We start from the raw sequence: 20,316 nt of genomic DNA on the forward strand, positions 1-20,316 counted from the left end.
ATGTAAGTGATAGTTTTTACATAAAATAGGGTTGTTGTTATCATTTTTATTATTATTGAGGAATAAAACAAACGACTAACAATATGTATATTAAAGCAAGAATATATTAAAGCAAGAATTGCAACCAAATTAAAAGATAACTGGGCACTATCAGAGGCAGCAAAACATTTTAACATAAGCAGAACCACAGTGTTTCTATTAATAAAAAATGGAGGGAACAAGAAATTCTCGAAAGAAAGCGAGGATCTGGAAGACCAAAACTATACTAAATTTAGGTATGAAAAAATAAAATTAATATTTTGTAATATCTCCATCAGCAGTGATAACAGCTGTCTTCGGTCCATCTGCGTGAAAGGGAAAGAAACTATGAAATTGTCTTCTTCAGAGAGCTCTTCCCAAACCTTGTTTCTTTCGAGAGTGTCTTGTTCTCTCCATCTTTTATCAATATTAAAAACGGTTGTTCTGCTTCGCTACGGCAGATAGTGACCAACCATCTTCTAATTTCGTTACAATTCTTGATTTTAGTTCTTTGCCAGCATGTGGAGCCATTTTTGAGGTTGAACAGAATAATTTATCTGAAAATTTTAAGATTTGGCAGTGACAGTGACAGTATTTAAATAATGAGTATTTATCCTTCAATATACACTGCCCAACTTTCTACAAAATACGCTTTAAGAGTCGTATCAGTTTTTTTTGAACCAGCTGTATGTACCGATGGCCTTAAGGTTGGATATTTGCAATTTATTTAAATTTTGCAATATATTGTTTTTGCTTTACTTTTTTTTATTTATATTGGCTATTTGTGTAATTTTAGTAATTTGTACTTGTTATTGTTTTCTTTTTCCACTGTTTGAAAGCTTCGTCTATAAAATTGTATAATTTTCAGTGACAGTGACAATAAGCACATTTTTATTCTATTCTATTCTAATTCTATTCTATTCTATTCTATTCTATTCTATTCTATTCTATTCTATTCTATTCTATTCTATTCTATTCTATTCTATTCTATTCTATTCTATTCTATTCTATTCTATTCTATTCTATTCTATTCTATTCTATTCTATTCTATTCTATTCTATTCTATTCTATTCTATTCTATTCTATTCTATTCTATTCTATTCTATTCTATTATATTCTATTCTATTCTATTCTATTCTATTCTATTATATTCTATTCTATTCTATTCTATTCTATTCTATTCTATTCTACTCTATTCTATTCTATTCTATTCTATTCTATTCTATTCTATTCTATTCTATTCTATTCTATTCTATTCTATTCTATTGTATTCTATTCTATTCTATTCTATTCTATTTTATTCTATAGCAGCTTATTACGCTATTATTGCCAGAATAAGAAACAAGAAGTACCTACAGTATATCACTATCTAATAATAGACTACAGTAAGAAAAATTCAGGATTTTCCGTCCTGTAGCAGATAACTCTTTTTATGGTCACGTAGTTATCGTTTTCCCCCGTACATTCCATTCTCTGCGCTCACCGCGATTTCTCCTGGTCGACGTCGCACTCGCACTCGTATTCTCCGCTGACCTTTCCTCGTCCCCATGCCATGCCATGCCATGCAGGAACAGAACAGGTGAACACTTCGGCATACCTCTCATACCCGACCGCGGTTTCATACAATTTAATTTCGTGTCGCTCTCTCAAAGTATACAAAACAACCTTCAAAATGGCCACGAACTAAACTCGGACACTTTCCTTCGGTGCTAGTGAAACAATTTTTAAGGAACATGTTAGTTTTTATGGTTTTGTGATCGAACAACTCCCGGGCAGTACTCTTTTTTGTTGTAAAGTGCGGAAAGTCTCGAAAAGAAACTCAGGTGTCAAGTGAATCATTGCATATTTTGATAAGTCGGTGAGTATGTTTACATCATCAAGTGGATGTGGATGTGTTAATAATGCTAACTGTAATCATTTTGTAAAGTTTGGTGAAGTTATTGGGTGGCAGATATCAATAGGCGATGAGGAAAGAAACCTCACAACAGGTCCGTATTGAGAATAAATTACATTATTAAGAACTGTCATTATAAATTGTTTGAACAATTTGAGATACTTTTTAACATATTTCACCGGTTTTCTTTGTTATTTAAACTTTTTATACCGTATATTGACATTTATGAGATCTGTTAATCCGATTAATAAAATTATTCCCTTTTCCGCTAGCAGATTTTTCACGGTAGGCGATTTGTCGACCAATTATCTTTTGTGTATGACTTTATCACCAGTGGCGTAACAAACTCCGTCGGCCCCCCCGCAGAATTGGAAATGGGCCCCCTTTAAAAAATTACTAAATGCGTAATGTGTAACAAATACCTATATTATGTGTTACAGCCCAGTAAATGAACGTAAAATAAGGCGATACCGTGTAATTTTCAGTTGACCACCCAAGTACATAGTCAACTTAAGACTTTTCGAGTTATTTATGAGTAAAAATGTTTATTGTTCAACAAAAAAAAACGAATTTGATCGAATAGAATATTGTTAGCAAAAATGTATCTAGCTTATAAAAAAAAATGAAGCAAAAATGTATTCTATCTACCCAGTAAAAGAAAAGTTATAGCTCATAAAAAAATTTTCTTATTCGTCAAATTCCAAGTCGAATATTTCTACGTGAAATAACCAAAAAATGAAATACTTTTCTGGGAAACTCAGAACTTTCAAGTGTTTAAAAGAATTTTTATTTTTGAAGATATTCTTCTTTAGCGGCGAATCGATTGAGGGTAAAATTGTACATCAACCACGCGCCTGCGCACACTGACAGTATGTAGTTCATTGCTAATCTTTCAAGATAGGTATGTATGTATCTGTAACCGTGCAAATAAGTCATTAAAAGAATATATTAGTGGTTTTAGGAAATGTATTATTTATTATTTCATACTTTTTTTTATTTTTCGTTATTTTAATAAAAAAATTTTGAAAGTGGTAGATAAGAAAGTTAGTTTAATTTTTAAATAAAATACAAATAACCTGTTAAGTATATTTACTTCGTTTAAATTACCTATATAATAGAAGAATATCTTCTTACGTGCGTACAAAGTACACACACATTCTTTTTTACAAAAGTTTCTAGCATCAAAACTAAGCCAGTTACGCTCAAACAACAGTTACTCCCATTTTTTGGTAAAAAAAATTGTAAAAATCTCCCCCTATTTAGGACCGCAAATGAAACTAATCATTATCGCCTTACAAACTACTTAACTTTTTTATATGACCTGTAAGTTTCACCGGTTCAAAGTGCTTATTTTTAAAAGGGTTCTAGTTGAAAGGGCTTGAACGAGTCACTAATCACGAGTATATGCAAATTTTAAACAGCCATATCTTAACCAATGTTTGTCTTACAAAAACCAAAATAAAACCAAAATATTTATAAAAGCAAGACCTACATTTCTTTACTCGTTGAGATTCTTCGTATCACTAATACTTTTTAAGTTATTTTGAAAAAAAGGCATTTTTGCAAAAAAAACCTTTTTTTACTATGAAACCAAATTTTTTCAAAATAAAGAACTTTGAACCGGTCAAACTTACAGATCATATAAACAATAAATATTTAAAGCAAATGGTAAAGCGCTAACGATAAATTTTATTTCGGGTGCGAAATAGGGGCAGATTTTCACGATTTTTTTACCAAAAAAAGGGGCCAACTTTATTTGAGCGTAACTCGTATAGTTTTGGTGCTAGAAATTTTTATAAAAAATAAAAATAATTTTTTGAAACATTTAAAAAAGTTTTAATGACTTTTTCCCGAAAAGTGCTTCATTTTTTGGTTATTCCAGGTGGAAATATTCGATTTGGAATTGGACGAATAAGAATAATTTTTCATGAGCTTCAACTGTGCTTTTGCTGTGTCGATAGACATGAATAAGTACACCATTTTTTGTATCTTATAAACTACATTTTTGCTACAAATATATTTTCGATATCTAATATTTAATTCGATAAATACTTATTTTTGAGTTATTTTCTAAAAAGCCTTCTGAAGCTAACCCTTTTCTTGTTAAAAAATAAACAATTTCATTCGCAAATGACTTGAAAAGTATTAACATAGATAAATAAACTCTGTAGAATAAAAGTTGCTTATAATTAGTCAATTTATGCGTTTCCGGACTTATTTTAAACGTATGTTTTTCACCCCAAGGAGGGGTGTCACCCCCGAAGTAAAAGCAACCAAAGGCATAAGTCCAACATTGAAGTGGGGTGTAACTAGAACCTAAATCCAAATTGTCAAGCAAATACGTCCGTCGTGACGCTGATAATTTCACTCCAAAACTGTCATTTACTGAGCTATAGGGCTTTTCATCGATTGTCATTTGTTTCGAGCTTCTGTCATGTGTCACATAATACTATTATATATCTACGTCATACGCTCTGGTTTGTATCATTGTTATATACCAATACCGTATGACGTAGATATATTAATATTATGTGACACATGACAGAAGCTCGAAACAAATGACTGTGAATGAAAAGCCCTATTGGTGTATTGATTATGACGACTTACATTTTTCATCTTTATTGGTATAGAATAAAATAGAGCAAAAATTACTAAATGATTACATTAGTACATAGTATTATTCTATGATATGAACAATTTTCTTCGTGCACTATGTACTATCATCGAATATATCTACAATTTTATTAATTCGGATAGACAACTTCATTTTCAATACAGCACTGCTTAAAAAACGTATGTATGCAAATAATATAACAACACATTTTTACATATATTAGACGACAAGATGGGGCCCCCGTAAGCTTCATACTGTGGGGACCTCTGTTACGCCTCTGGATAATTGTATCGAAATACTAAACGTAGGTAAAGATTAAAGAGAAAACCCATTTTTAGATTTAGAAATATTGTTCTAAAATTCGGCAAATTGCAATTCTCAAATCTTTCAATAGTCACGTACAAAGCATTATAGTTTATTGTCGTCACCATAAAAGTTCGTGAGATCGGAAGGATTAAGTTTCTAGATATGAGATGATTCACTTGCCGAAGACGCCTATTTAGAAATTTACGTTTTTAAATTTAAACACACAAAGTAAAATCATATACCTATAACAGATTTTTACATAATATCAGACGACAAGATGGGGCCCTTGATCGATTGGGGCCCCCCGCAAGCTTCACGCTGCGGGGGCCGCTGTTACGCCCCTGTTTATCACAATGTGGTTATATCTCTTTGTTAATTTTGCAATTAAACATCTCCATGTGATATGGTTTTTTTACACATCTACAATAAGTACCTATTAAATACCTTCAGTACGACTGCGGCCACTGAATAGTTTACACTTAACCCCCTTTCTAGAACCTGGCCGATTTTTAATTTTTACCTCGTTTAAACGCACATTTTATGTCAAAGTGACATTTATTACCAGTGGCGTACCCAGAATAGGTTGTTTAAAATTTAAAAATCAAAATAAAATAAATCTAGTTTACAAAATGTAACAGAATGGAAATAATTGTGGCGCACCCAGGGGGGGTTAAAACCCCTCCCAGGGCATATAAAAATATATAAAGAATAGTAGTAGGCGAGGATATAAAGCACTGAAATCGTCTAAACTTCTAACTTTTTTAAAGTAAGGCAGATCGTTATGAAATCTTTTGCATTCGATTCGGAAGAGCTGTAGGAAAACTCTTGAACACTTGGCATGAGGCACAAATGCAAATTGCATTCTTGTAGGCAAAAAATGCATTTGCCAAAGTTCAATTTTCATATTCGGGGGTTTTCGAGGTAACTGAACAGGAATATAGGGTCGGCGAACCTGTATGAGGTACCTGGTGCCCGGTATCACAGTGTGCAAGTCGACTCCTGGAGTTTTATGGAAATTCATTATGAAAATCGTTGAAACTTGTTATCCCGAGGTTTTTGATACTCCGACGAATATCAGGGAAAAGTCTGTTGGATAGGGAGAGAAGCGAAAACATAAGAAGATCATGCAATGTAGAAGACATAAATGTATGGGTGACAAAACGGAAACAGGAGTGGAACGAACACATTAGTAGAATAGCAGAGGATAGGATAGTACGAGTAGCACGAAATAGGTCACCAAATGGACGAAGAAGTATTGGGAGACCAAGAAAAAGATGGTGCGATAACTTAAAAAATTTAGGAGGCTAATATTGAAGAAGAAGCAGGCTTTAAAGCATACATACAATAAGGAAGAAGAAGAATAATCGCGTAAGCAGAATGGGGGAGACCCATGTGGTGAATACCTTTAATAGCAAGAGAAAAATCACCAATCGGTAGAAGAAGTATCGGCCGACCGCGCGTCCGCGCAATAGATGGAGTAACAACCTTTCATAGAGGTAGGTATTAATCCGCCAATGAACAAGCATAATTGCTTATAACGAGGAAGAATAATAGACCAGTAAGGATCTGTGAAAAAACGTCTATTTTTGGATGTGAAAGGTGGCATTTGTATTTTTGCAGATAAAGTTAGGTGACACCTTCAGTAATAATAACTGGCTTATGCTCCTTCTGAAATATGCCCGGAACATTAATAAAAAAATTAAAATATTTAAAAATTTCGAAAAACGTCGATTTTTTTCTGCTTTCTTTGCTTATAACTTTAAAACGATTCGTTTTGGAACAAAGTCGAAGAGAAATAAAATAAAGATAATTGAATTTTGTATGATATACGACTGGTCAAAAATGTCTTAACGTATTTTACCTTTTCTGCAATATAGCAATAAATACAAAATAAGGGGGCAAAATACGCCTGTTGTTATTCAATGTTTTTAACCACTTTGGTGGCACTAAGAACCTTAGTAATTCGCTTAGAAAATTCTTTGTAATATACTTAAACCGTGTACCAAATTTCATTAAAATCGACTTAATAGATTTTGCATAATAAATTTGCAATCTAAATGTTTTTAAAAAAGTTCAAATTTTTTAAAATCTTTATGAACAAAAAGTAGACTATTTAGAAGTTGTCTAATTTTTTTACATATAAAGAGGTGCTCTACCTATCTAATACACTTTACAGAATTAAAATCGGATTATTTAAGGGGCCTCAGCAATGTTTTAAACTTATAAACAATTTTTTGGCTTATAAACAATACAGGGGCGGCCCGTCGGGGTAGGCAAGGTAGGCGCCGCCTACCCTCTTCAAATGTAGTACAATAATATAAATTATTAATATAAATTACTTATTTCAAAATTGTAATTTATAAATTTTGACACAATATCTACAATAAAATAGCAAAAATTATCCAAATTATTTTTAAAAATATCCAAAAAATTTTCTCCGTAGTTATAATTATTGTACGCTCCTTGTAGTATCAGTAGTACTGTATAGATTCTATATTCTCCTTGGTCAGGCACTCGGGAACGTAGCCTGAAATAGAACGACGCCAACACCGAATTGACGTGCGATCTCTCTCTGTTTACGCGAGCAGGCCTGCTGCAGGTCTGCTCATAGCGACCGTATTCTACGATTTTGAACGGGCGGATAGGCACAGAGTCTTATAGCCGGACCTACAAAATTTTATCAGTTGCTTCTCTTGTATCTTGTGAAACTGTTTTAAAATAATTGTTTTTTGATTTTTTCTGTTATTAGTAGGTTAAGTATTGAATAAAACTAGGTAGGACAATTTAAATTTGTTTATGAAAACTGAATAATGTGTTATTAGATTATATAGATAATTAAAAATTTAAAGCGAGGTTAATTGTTAACTTATCAATTTATTCGAATAGTAAATTATTATTTGATACATAAATAAAATAAGTAATATTTGACGTTGTTGAAACGTAGGTGTGTTAGTTTTATTGGTGGAAAAACTTTAGTCATCGAATATGAATATTTTAAACGATGTAATATCCAGTTTGATCGAGACGCCTTTTTCAAGGCGCCAAAATCAAGAAAGATTAGTAATTATTTCAATGGGCCGGCCTTTACAAAATTTAACAATTTTATCCACAGATAAGACAAAAGACAATCAACCATTTTCGAGATCGTTTAAAACAATATGGTATGAAAATCATAAATGGCTAAGCGGAAGTTATTTTAAAAATTCACTTTTCTGTTGGCCTTGTCTGTTGCTCTCAAATTTGAAGCAAAATGTTTGGGTGAGTCAGGGATATTCAGATTTGAAAAATTTATCAGCTAGTGTAAAAAAACATGAATCTTCGAAAGAACATTTAAACAATTGCTTAGATTTAAAACGGTTAGAAAAAAATAAACAAACTACTGACAGTGCTTTCGCTGGACATATTTCTCTATCTAATAAGATATATAATGAAGAAGTTAAAAAAGATTGAAGAAGTTGAAAAAATTGATGTTACAATTCTTTTAGCAAAACAAGAACTTACATTTCGCGGTCGTGATGAGATGAGAGCCATAATTCTTCAAACATGGGTAATTTTAAAGAAATTTTTAATTTAGTAGTTAAACGCGATCAGGAAATCCAGGATCATGTTAAAAAATAGAAGGGGTGTTCACGGGTTTGTCAAAAACAATACAAAATGATTTAATAGATTGTCTTGCCGATTACGTAAAAAATGAAATTTCAACAGAAATTAATGAAAGTCAATTTTTTTCTATACTAGCTGACGATACTACTGATATAACCGTAAAATCACAGTGTACTTTAACAATTAGTTTTGTTAACAAAGTTGGTCAGGTAACAGAAAGATTTTTAGGGTTTTTTGATGTTAGCGATAATAGATCTGCAGACGCTCTATATAGTTTAATTTCAAACGTGCTTGAGCCATATGATTACAAAAATAAATTAATTGCTCAATTTTACGACGGTGCAAGTGTAATGGCTGGCTCTTTAAACGGATTACAATCAAAAATTAAAGTAGATGCTCCAAAAGCAATTTTTACACATTGTTGCGCTCATAGATTACATTTAGTATTGCAAGATGGCTCAAAATGTATTACAAACTGTAGGATATTTTTTGTCGCCTACCCGAAGTATATGTGTAGCCTACCCGCATACTGAGGTCACGAGCCGCCACTGTAAACAAACAGCTTTGTTTAATAATAAAAAAATTAATTTTTAGCAATGCAAATAATTAAAACCAGATAATTTGACTTAAACTTTCAAATGCTGTCAACAGAATTGCTATTTTATTTTTTAATCAAAAGTTATTCGCGTTCAAAAATTGCAATTTTTCGAATTTTTGAAAGTTTCACTGCGTTTATCTCGAAAACTATGCATCCTACGAAAAAACTTGTAAGAACATTTTTTGCTTAGAATTAGCCAAGAAATACAAAAAAATGTTTTATTTTGCGAAAAATCGATGTTATGTAATTCCTCAAGTTCTTTGTTTATAACAATCTTATCGACATCCGGATCAACTGTTACCCAAAAAAATCGTGTTCTATGGGTCAAAAAATACATAAAAATCTTGGGTAAGTAAATAAAGGAGCCCGTAGCACCCCCTCCTGGCCACAGGACTAATTTGTTTATAAGCCAAAAAATTGTTTATAACTTTAAAACATTGCTGAGGCTGCTTAAACAATCCGATTTCAATTCTGTAAAGTGCATTAGATAGGTGGAGTGCTTCTTTATATGTAAAAAATTGACAAATATTTGTATGTTCTAGTTTTTGTTGTGCAAGATTTTAAAAAATTTTAATTTTTAAAAAAAAGTTTAGATTGCAAAATTATTATTCAAAATCTAGTAAGTCAATTTTAATAAAATTTGGTGTACGGTTTTAACACATTACAAAAATTTTATAAGCGAATTAGGAAAGTTCCAAGTGTAACCTAAGTGATGGAAAATCATTGAATAAGGACAGGCTTGTTTTGCCCCCTTATTTTATATTTATTGCTATTTTGCAGCAAGGGTGATAAATTAAGACATTTTTAACCAATCGCATCTGATAGAAAATTTAATTATCTTTGTTTTATTCCTATACGACTTTGTTCCAAAATGAATCCTTTTAAAGTTATAAGCAAAAAAGTAGAAAAAAAAACGAAATTTTTAAATATTTTGTTTTTTTTATTAATGTTCCGGGCATATTTGAGAAGGAGCATAAATCAATTATTATTAACGAAGTTATCACCTAACTTTATCCGCAAAAATCTGAATGCCACATCTCACATCCACCTACAAACAGATCCTTACTGGTCTATAAGTACTTTGCGGCCAACTTCCTTCTCCTACAGGTTTCTGAGCTTTAAGCTTCTGATAAGTATTGCCAAGATATCTCAAAGTTTTCGGTATTTTCTGTAAAAGTAACGCAATTCGTCCCCTTTTATTGTCGAAATTCCGCAGGCTACCGGACACCCTTTTTAGAAGTAATTTTGTTAGTTTTTGGGTCCTTTTTAGAGTCTTCGTTTTTGTATTTTTGTTTCTTCTTTTCTTAAAATCGTCTGTACTACGGGCCATTCTGGTCGTACGAATAAGAGACCATACTTGCAGTGATCCCAATGTGGACCGATGTAAGATCTTTGCGTGAACCGTCAAAATGGCCCGGTCAAAACAGTCCCGCCAAAATAGCCTTGACAACACAGCCCATAAACAAAATAGCCCCGACAAAATAGATCGCACACAAAATAGCCCCGGCCAAGTTTTAGCCTGGGCTAAAACAGCCCCAGCGAAAACACCCCCAGTAAAAAGTTTTACCTTTTAACGGAGTACCTTTCATTTTATTACAACATCAAGAATTTAATATTGAATTCTTGTCCAAAACATTATTATAACAAATCCAAAAAATTAGTCAAGCCAAATTAGTAATAAACCTAAATAATAATTAGATAATGCTTCAATATAAAAATTAAAGGGTTCAGTTTATTAATTCGATTATAATAAAAATAGTTATAAAACAAAATAATAAATAATTGACGTTCACATTTCCAGATTGTATGAAATCTTTCTAAGATAATCCAGAACTGCCAGGGGCGTCATTTGATAGGGCCCTGACTCTGAAAATGACTGAAATTTACAAAAAATAGATCAATTTTGTATTATGTTTGCTATATAATGTATTGTATACAGGGTGTTTCATTGAGAAAGTAACATACGTTAACTGTAGAAAAAGGACACTTAGGCGATCTCAAAAATACCATAATTAATGGATCTTACTCCATTAATAACAAAGATACTGGGTGTTTTATCTATTTTGCCATTTTCTTAATTGGTTCATAACTTTTTAACCACACTGTATATTTATTTTATATTTGGCACGCAAATATCATTTAAGGTGTACAATAAATTAATTTATTTACAATTGTAAAAAATCCAGATCCGGATTAAAAAATATTGGAAAAATATTCCGACCCCAAAACAACACCCTGTACATTAAATTTTTTTAAAATGGATTTTTCAGTTGAAAAGAGGATGAAAAACTAAATTCAGTGGTATAATTTGAATTTTCGGCAAAATGATTTTTCTGGTGAAATTTTGAATTTGAATTCGGAAATTAAGTGAATTGCGAGAGCTCTAAGTAGAAAAAAATTGAAATACAGCTTACAACTTGACAACCTCACTGTATATTGATTTTATATTTAACACGCTAAAAAATCCAGGTCCGGTTTAAAAAATATTGTGTAAATATTCCGACCCAAAAGAACACCTTGTATATTAATTTTCTTTAAAATGGATTTCGCATTTGAAAAGAGGATGAAAAACAAAATTAGCAGTATACTTTGAATTTTCGACAAAATGATTTTTCTGGTAAAATTTTGAATTTGAATTCTGAAATTATGTCAATTGCGAGAGCTCTTGTAGAAAAAATTAAAATGCGACTTAATTTTAATTAATACCATTATTTAATCTGAATTGGTAAAATGTTAATATTTTAGTGTTTTTTATTATGTGTGAAAAATAATTTTTGGCGAATATTCATCTTTAAATAATGAATAAATAATAAAGGGTCAATAAAGAATACGTCACTTTAATCAACAAAATAGCTAAAAATTATAACAAAACAGCGAAAATTTGCAGCATAATCACTATTCAAAACTAAAGTACTTATTCAAAATTACCACCATCAAAAATTATTTTTTTTATACGTAGGTACGGTAACTTTTTGTAGTTAGGTACCTAGCGTCATGTGTACTGTGTACTGTGTGTCTTGAGTAAGTGTCTTGTTACATTGCAAAGTCGACGTCATTGTCTTTGCAAAGAGACGCTAATTGTATCCGAACGTCTGCGGTCCCTCCGGTGAGTACCGATCCCACAACGACAGAAACTATTTTCATTTATTAATTTATAATAAACGAAAAATTTCTGACCCTGGTGAGATTCGAACTCACGACCATTCGGACCTTTCGATCTAAAAGTAGGCGCTCTTACCACTGAGCCACAGATGGGGTCATCAAAAATTATTGTTAGGTGTGCAAATGTTAATATTTTACCAATTTAGATTAAATAATGGTATTTATTACAATTAAGTCATATTTTAATTTATTTTACTTTGAGCTTCGCAATTCACATAATTTCAGAATTCAAATTCAAATTTTTACCAGAAAAATCATTTTGCCGAAAATTAAAAGTATACCACTAATTTTGTTTTTCATACACATTTCAAATGCAAAATCCATTTTAAAAAAATTTAATATACAAGGTGTTTTTTTGGGTTGGAACATTTAAACAATATTTTTTAATGCGGACCTGGATTTTTTATAATTGTAATTAAATTAATTGACTGGACACCTAAAAGAATATTCGCGTGTTAAATATAAAATCAATATACAGTGTGGTTGACAAGTTGTAAGCTGTATTTAATTTTTTTCTACTTAGAGCTCTCGCAATTCACTTAATTTCAGAATTCAAATTCCAAATTTCACCAGAAAAATCATTTTGCCGAAAATTCAAAGTATACCACTGAATTTAGTTTTTTATTATATTTTCAACTGAAAAATCCGTTTTAAAAAAAATTAATGTACAGGGTGTTGTTTTGGGGTCGGAACATTTTTCCAATATTTTTTAAGCCGGACCTGGATTTTTTACAATTGTAAATACATTAATTTATTGTACGCCTTAAATGATATTTGCGTGCCAAATATAAAATAAATATACAGTGTGGTCAAAAAGTTATGAACCAATTAAGAAAATGGCAAAATAGATAAAACACCCAGTATCTTTGTTATTAAGACCCATTAAGTATGGTATTTTTGAGACCGCCTAAGTATCCTCTTTATACAGTTAACGTATATTACTTTACCAATGAAACACCCTGTATATAATGCTTGCCCCCCTATCAAAAGTTCGTTATAATTATTTTTAATTCATAACTCATGCACGTTATATCACAGTGCAATATGTCTTTATTTTGCAAGTTGTTCTTTTGAGTTTCTGGCATTAATATGATAGACTTAAAGCCACTCAGTAAGTAAGTTTGAACAGCTTTGAATCAGATGAGATTTTTTGATACTGGTATTAATATGATGATTTTCCGGAAAATTCTTGATAATTTATTCCAATAAAAAAGTTATAATGTCACGTCCCCGCCAATGTGGCGTAGTTGTTAGAAGAAAAAAAGATAAAAGTCAATGCCATCTACCATTGTTGTTTAACATATCGCCCTTGTGAATTTTTCTTACAAGATTATAAATATATTACACATTGATTAATTCGTAATTCAAGAATGTGGCTTTATATAAATATTAATTAACTTAACGAATATTATAAAACAAAGATATTCGATTTTTTTCTGTCCACCAAACAATATGCAATCAACTATTAATATGCATAAGACGGCATTCTGCTTAATGTCTCCATTTTTAGCTGAGCTGAAAGTAGCATTTTTATTATTGTGTAGACCTTGACTGACTAGAGGTTAAAGTGCATTAGGCATAATTAAATATAGTTTAGTGTGCTGACATTTTCGTAATATAAGGATTTTATAATTACACAAAAAATCGTTTTACCTTTTAACTAAGAATCGAAATACAGAGTTGGGCTGAGGAATCAATATCAATAATTATTTTGGAAACCAAAATATGTAAAACGTTGGTACTATTTTCATTATAAAAACCACATCCTTTCGTGCTTTATAATGTTGAATATTTTTGAAGTTATACTTCTTTAGGCGTGATTGAGAGTGAATTTTTATTATTTTACGCGTATGCGCACACAGACAGTATGGAAGTAGTTGCTAAATCTTTCAATTTATGTAGATATGTATCAGCGCAAATAAGGTGCAAAACAAATATATTAGTGTTTTTAGTATACAGAGTGTCCCGAAAAGATTGGTCATAAATTATACCATGGATTCTGGGGTCAAAAATAGGTTCATTGAACCTCACTTACCTATATACAATAGTGCACACAAAAAAAGTTACAGCCCTTTTAAGTTACAAAATGAAAATCGACTTTTTTTCATATATCGAAAACTTTTAACGATTTTTTATTGAAAATGGACATGTGGCATTCTCATGGCAGCAGCTTCTTAAAAAAAATTAAAGTGCAATTTTTGCACCCCATCAAAATTTTATGGGGGTTTTGTTCCCTTAAACCCCCCCCCCCCCAAACTTTTGTGTACGTTCCAACTAAATTATTATTGTGGGACCGATAGTTAAACACAATGTTTTTAAAACTTTTTTACCTCATATTACTTTTTCGATAAGCCAGTGTTTATCGAGATATTTTGAATATTTTTCGAATCCACCACATATACAGTTGAGTCCGCGAGTCTTTACCCGTGCGTCATCATTTAAATTTAAAGCATACGAAATAAGTCGGAAACCTATTTCACGCAACAACAACTGACAGAAAGTGGCTACTGTTCCGATTACGGGTTTTATTATAAAATTTGACGTTATCAAATATATAGAATGTCAAATGTAACTTTTGCTTTAAAATTTTTGTGCAGAATTACAGCTACATTTGAAGTAGCTTAATAAATTCTATTATTATTATGGATTAATAAATAAATAAACAATTTATAAAAAAATTCAATAACATATTTTATTTTTGTTATTTTATTCACTTTGACGGAAATCTAAACAAAATCATTTCTTTACTGTGTGAATGACGTTAGCTTTGTATGTTTTGCCAAAATATAATTAGGTACCTTAAAATTTTAAAGCCCAATATAAAATTAGTTGTGAAAACAACTGTTTGTGTAATATAAAGAAACTTCAAAACGCAAGAATTCGACAAAAACCGCAAAAAATTCAACTGACTGACAGCCACAAAAGTAAACAAAGCAGAAACGTCAGACAAATTGTGCTTAAAATATGAAAACATACCAAATCGTCTTTTTTTGTACCTATCTCTTTTCAATGCACTAAGTCTAGATGGTTCATAAAAATAACGTGTTTTTACTTAATAACAAACGGCAGCTGGTTTGTCATGAGTTTCATGCGTGGAAGAGAATGATGCTAGATAAAAAGTATGTGTTTTATCTCGCCAGGTATTAATGACGCACGGGTAAAGACTCGCGGACTCAACTGTATTTGTATACGGTTAAGTACGATTATAGAAACCTGTTCATAATCTGAAAATTTATTTATAATTTACATTTTTAGGTATATTTTGAAAAAGAAGCCAAATCTCGGTAAAAGGGGACTTATCAAAAAAAGACTAAGGGGCAAAAAAGTTTTAAAAATACTGTATTTAACTAATGGTACCACAATAATAGTTTAATTGTAACGTACACAAACATTTGGGGGGTGTAAAGGAACAAAACCCCCATAAAATTTTTATGTAAATATATTAAAAACGAAGCCGCATCTCGATAAAAACTGGCTTATCGAAAAAATACTAAGTGGCAAAAAAGTTTTAAAAACGTTGTGTTTAACTAATGGAACCACAATAATGAATTAATTGGAACGTACACAAAAGTTTGGGGGGTTTAAGGGAACAAAACCCCCATAAAATTTTTATGGGGTGGAGAAATTTCACTATAATTTTGTTTTAAGATATTCCTGTCATAAGAATGATACATGTCCATTTTCAATAAAAAATCTCTAATAGTTTTCGATATATTGAAAAAAATCGATTTTCATTTTGTAACTTCAAAGGGTTGTAACTTTTTTTATGAGCACATTTGTACTAAGGTGAGTTAGGTTCAATCGAACTATTTTTGATTCCAGAATATGTGGTATAATTTATGACTAATCTTTTCGGGACACCCTGTATATTATTGTGTATCATTTTGTCAGATAGAATAAAAATTTTATTTTTTTTATATAACGCGGGCACATAAATTTGATACGCTCTGTATATTGATTTGTAACTATTTATTAGAAGTTAGCTTTTAAGCAGTGGGTTTATCCTTAATGAGTTTTTCCCTGAAGAATTAAAGACATTAGTAAATAAAGTGATGTAAGTAGACAATTTGTTTCGGGATTATAATTTTAAAACGGTTGCTTTGTTACGAGCGAGACCAAAAGCCACAGGTAATTATTACCTATATATTAGAGAAAGTTGGAAGTTTAAGTCTCTTTGTTTAAGCCCCAAGTAAATTTGTAGAATTCCCGAAAAGTAATTATCATGAGTAGAAGTATTTGTTTGGAAGGATGCATGGGTTTTTCGAATGAAAATTTGGAATGGAGATGAGAGAAGGTTGAATGTTCAGATCGTTTGGAAAAGGAGATTATTATGTGACCGGCATCGGCAGTCAAAGTTTTCGTGAACAGTTCAGAAGCAAGTACCAGTGGTTGTTAGATAGTAAAGAGTGTAGCTCAAAAGTGGAACGAGAGACAGATCAAATTGAGAAGAAATACCTCTTTGATTCTGTAAAGCCCAAGGGAGAGAATATTATTGTGAGAAAGAGAGGAGAGAATTTTGGAGTTTTTTTAACGAGTACTGGTCAAAAGAGGCCTGGCTCGTGTTTTGGAGAATTAGTTGCTGGTATGCTGCTGGATTGATGCTGAGAACGGAGAGGGCTTTGATGGGTAGCCTAACATAATCAACAAGGAAGAGCTGTTTGGGTCAAGAGGAGACATCATTGTGTGTGAATCAAAAGGTCAGTCAATAATTTATTTGATAAATTATCTTTATGTTCAGAAGTTAATTTTTTTTGAGTAAAAGCATATGAGCTAAGATTCCAATATTTCAAAAATTTAATAGGAAGTATAAGTAGTTTTGCGAATACATACCTAAATTTTTTTGTTTAGTTTGTTTTATCAATGTTATCAAGAACAAACCGATAAATATTTGTTAAATTAAAATTAATTTATGTGGTAAGAGTTTAATTGGGACAGTTATGCCCACAGGATTTAATTGATAAATTTTCAGAGTATTGCTTTTGATAATAAAAGATATTTGTATGTGCTTATTTATGGTATTTCTATTTATTTCCTTTTCCTATTTTATCCCGAAAAGGATCAACTAATCATCATCATCATTCTCTTTGCCTTATCCCTATGCGGGGTCGGCTTCCCTAATTGCATTTCTCCACACAATTCTATCTTGGGCCATATCAATGTTAATCCCCTTTACCAACATGTCCTGCCTTATCGTCTCCCCCCAGGTCTTCTTTGGTCTTCCTCTCCTACTCCTTCCAGGAATCTGCACTTCAGCTATTCTTCGTATTGGGTGGTTAACGTCTCGACGTTGAACATGACCAAACCATCTTAACCTATGCTCTCTCATTTTGGCATCAATTGGTGCCACACCTAGACTTCCCCTAATATACTCATTTCTAATTTTATCCTTCTTTGTCACTCCACTCATCCATCTAAGCATTCTCATTTCCGCCACATGCATTCGCTGTTCCTCTTTCTTTTTCACTGCCCAACATTCAGTTCCGTACATCATAGCTGGTCTTATGGCTGTTTTATAGAATTTTCCCTTCAGCTTCATTGGAATTTTTCTGTCACACAACACACCACTCGCTTCTTTCCACTTCATCCATCCAGCCCTAATTCTACTGCATGCATCTCCATCTATTTCTCCATTACTCTGTAATACCGATCCTAGGTACTTAAAACTATTGCTTTTTACAATCATTTCACCATCCAAAGATACCATTTTATTTGTAGTAGCTCCATCTTTAAATGAACATTCCAAATACTCTGTTTTTGTCCTACTAAGTTTTAAACCTTTTTCCTCCAGAGCTTGTCTCCACTGTTCCAGTTTTTGTTCTAAGTCTCTTTCACTATTTCCTACTAACACGACATCATCAGCATACATTAAGCACCATGGAATGTTACCCTGTATTTTCGCTGTTATCTGGTCCAAAACTAATGAGAATAAATACGGACTAAGCACAGAACCTTGATGCAATCCTACTTTCACATGAAATTTATCAGTCTCTCCCACACCTGTCCTAACACTAGTCGTTACTCCCTCATACATATCCCTCACAATCTTTACATATTCACCAGGGACTCCTTTCTTATTGAGTGCCCACCACAGAATCTCTCGAGGAACTCTATCATATGCTTTCTCAAGATCAATGAATACCATATGAGCGTTTGTTTCTTTACTCCTGTATTTTTCCCTCAACTGCCTTATAGTGAAAATTGCATCTGTTGTTGATCTACCCTGCATAAAGCCAAATTGATTCTCGGATATTTCGGTCTCTTCACGTATCCGTCTATCAATTACTCTTTCCCATATTTTCATGGTGTGGCTAAGCAGTTTTATAGCCCTGTAGTTTGTACATTGTTGTATATCTCCCTTGTTTTTGTAAACAGGTACCAGTATACTGCTTCTCCATTCGTCTGGCATTTGTCCAACTTCCATAATTCTATTAAATAGACCTGCTAGCCACCTTGTTCCTGTCTCTCCCAATGCTCTCCATACTTCCCCAGGAATATCATCTGGTCCTACCGCTTTTCCTTTCTTTATTTTTTGAAGCGCTTGAGCCACTTCCTCATTGGTTATTTTGGTGACCATTGCTGCTACTGTCTCCGTTGACTCGAGACTAAGAGATACTGAAACCACGAGAAAGGATAAGTATAACCTAAGATAATTTAGTTACTTTTTTTTGTATGATAAAAAGGCATTCTGAGATTTTTCTTAAATTTTATGTATGATTTGCGACAATTAACTAATTAATTAAATAAATACTAATTATTATAAAAGTAAGAGAAAGCAGATCATAACAATATATTTATTATAATTTTTGTGTCGTTTCATTTGTCTTCCTCGGGAGTGATAATAAGTATTATTAAAACATTTTTATTTTATACTTCACTTTTGATCTATTTGTCACTGTGATTGTAATTATATCCGAGAAGCGATGTACACAGAGCCGTGGTTGGTCATTGGTAGAGCATTCGACTAGAGATGGAAAGGTCCCGCGTTCAAACCCGGACAATTCATATTACTTTTTTTAATTTTTGGTATTGTTTTAATAAAAATGTTTTGAAAGTGGTAAGTATTAAAATTAGTTTAATATTTAAATAAAATACAAATAAACTATTTAAAATATATTTATTTCGTTGAAATCATATAATAGAAGTATAACTTCTTACGTGCGTACAAAGTACACACACATTCTTTTTTTGAAGTTATACTTCTTTACGGGCGTAATGACGGTGAAATTTTATATGGGAAAACCTAGCGACCGGGCGCATGCGCATTATAACTTTGTTCTGATTGGATGTTCAAATGACATGACAAAAATTATCCAATATGGCAGCTGTGGCACAGCAGTGGGACTGTGGTTTGGTTATAATGTATGCTTGTTGCGTTTTAAAATTTGTTGGAAGAGAAACAAACAAACAAAAAGTTATTTAATGGTTATACTGCCTTTTTAAATAGTTTTCATATTATATTTTTGGACTTATTTACATAGAAGAGATGATTGTTGCATGCCAATGTGAAAGCTCATCAAACTGTGACTAGTATGAGTGCCGCAGATCTCGCTTATTCAGAGCTAAAGAATCTTTCACTGGTAAGTGTTTTATAAATAGTTGATCAAATTTTGTTATGATATTTGAACATAGCCACTTTGCACGACGCAAGTGATTGCGAAATTTATTAGTCGTTATACGGGCTCCGATACCTACCTTGAACCTACCAAAATATATAAGTAGTATGTAATACTTTTATTTAAATAATATTCACCTACTATATTGTTTTCTTACTCTATGTTTTGTTGTATTTTTTCAATTCTAAATCATTTCAATTCAAAATCAAAATAATTTGATTTACATAAGTTAAAAATGTCAAAAGGTTAATCTGTTTAGTTAGACGATCTTCGCACATAATGACAAGCTGTCTCTGTGGCGAAGTTTTAATGCGGGTGACTCAAAATACAACGCAAATACCAGCCGCTTGGTAAGTTGGTTCGAATCCCAATAGAAACTTTTATTTTTTTATTTTTTTTTATACATTTTATGATTGTGAGTATATTTATTATATAATTTTATTTTCAGAAAATACGTATTTAGTTAAAAATTTTTCCGACAATTAATGTTCAGAAATCATTTGTGGCA

General features: G+C 31.8%; 1 protein-coding gene across 2 annotated transcripts in view; it reads left to right on the forward strand.

Annotated features, from left to right (window-relative positions):
• The first annotated feature begins 1,557 nt into the window (after positions 1 to 1,557).
• LOC114327521 (hillarin) overlaps positions 1,558 to 20,316 on the forward strand; it is a 232,469-nt gene continuing 213,710 nt past the window's right edge. Inside the window, exon 1 of one of the 2 annotated variants that reach the window (XM_050648775.1) lies at positions 1,558 to 1,876. The gene's annotated coding sequence lies outside the window, so the exon portion shown is untranslated. Of the gene's footprint in view, positions 2,007 to 20,316 lie in introns of both variants that reach the window. The other variant, XM_050648777.1, reaches the window with a different exon arrangement.

The sequence above is a fragment of the Diabrotica virgifera genome, chromosome 4, assembly GCF_917563875.1.
Source record: "Diabrotica virgifera virgifera chromosome 4, PGI_DIABVI_V3a".
Classification (NCBI taxonomy): Eukaryota; Metazoa; Arthropoda; class Insecta; order Coleoptera; family Chrysomelidae; genus Diabrotica; species Diabrotica virgifera.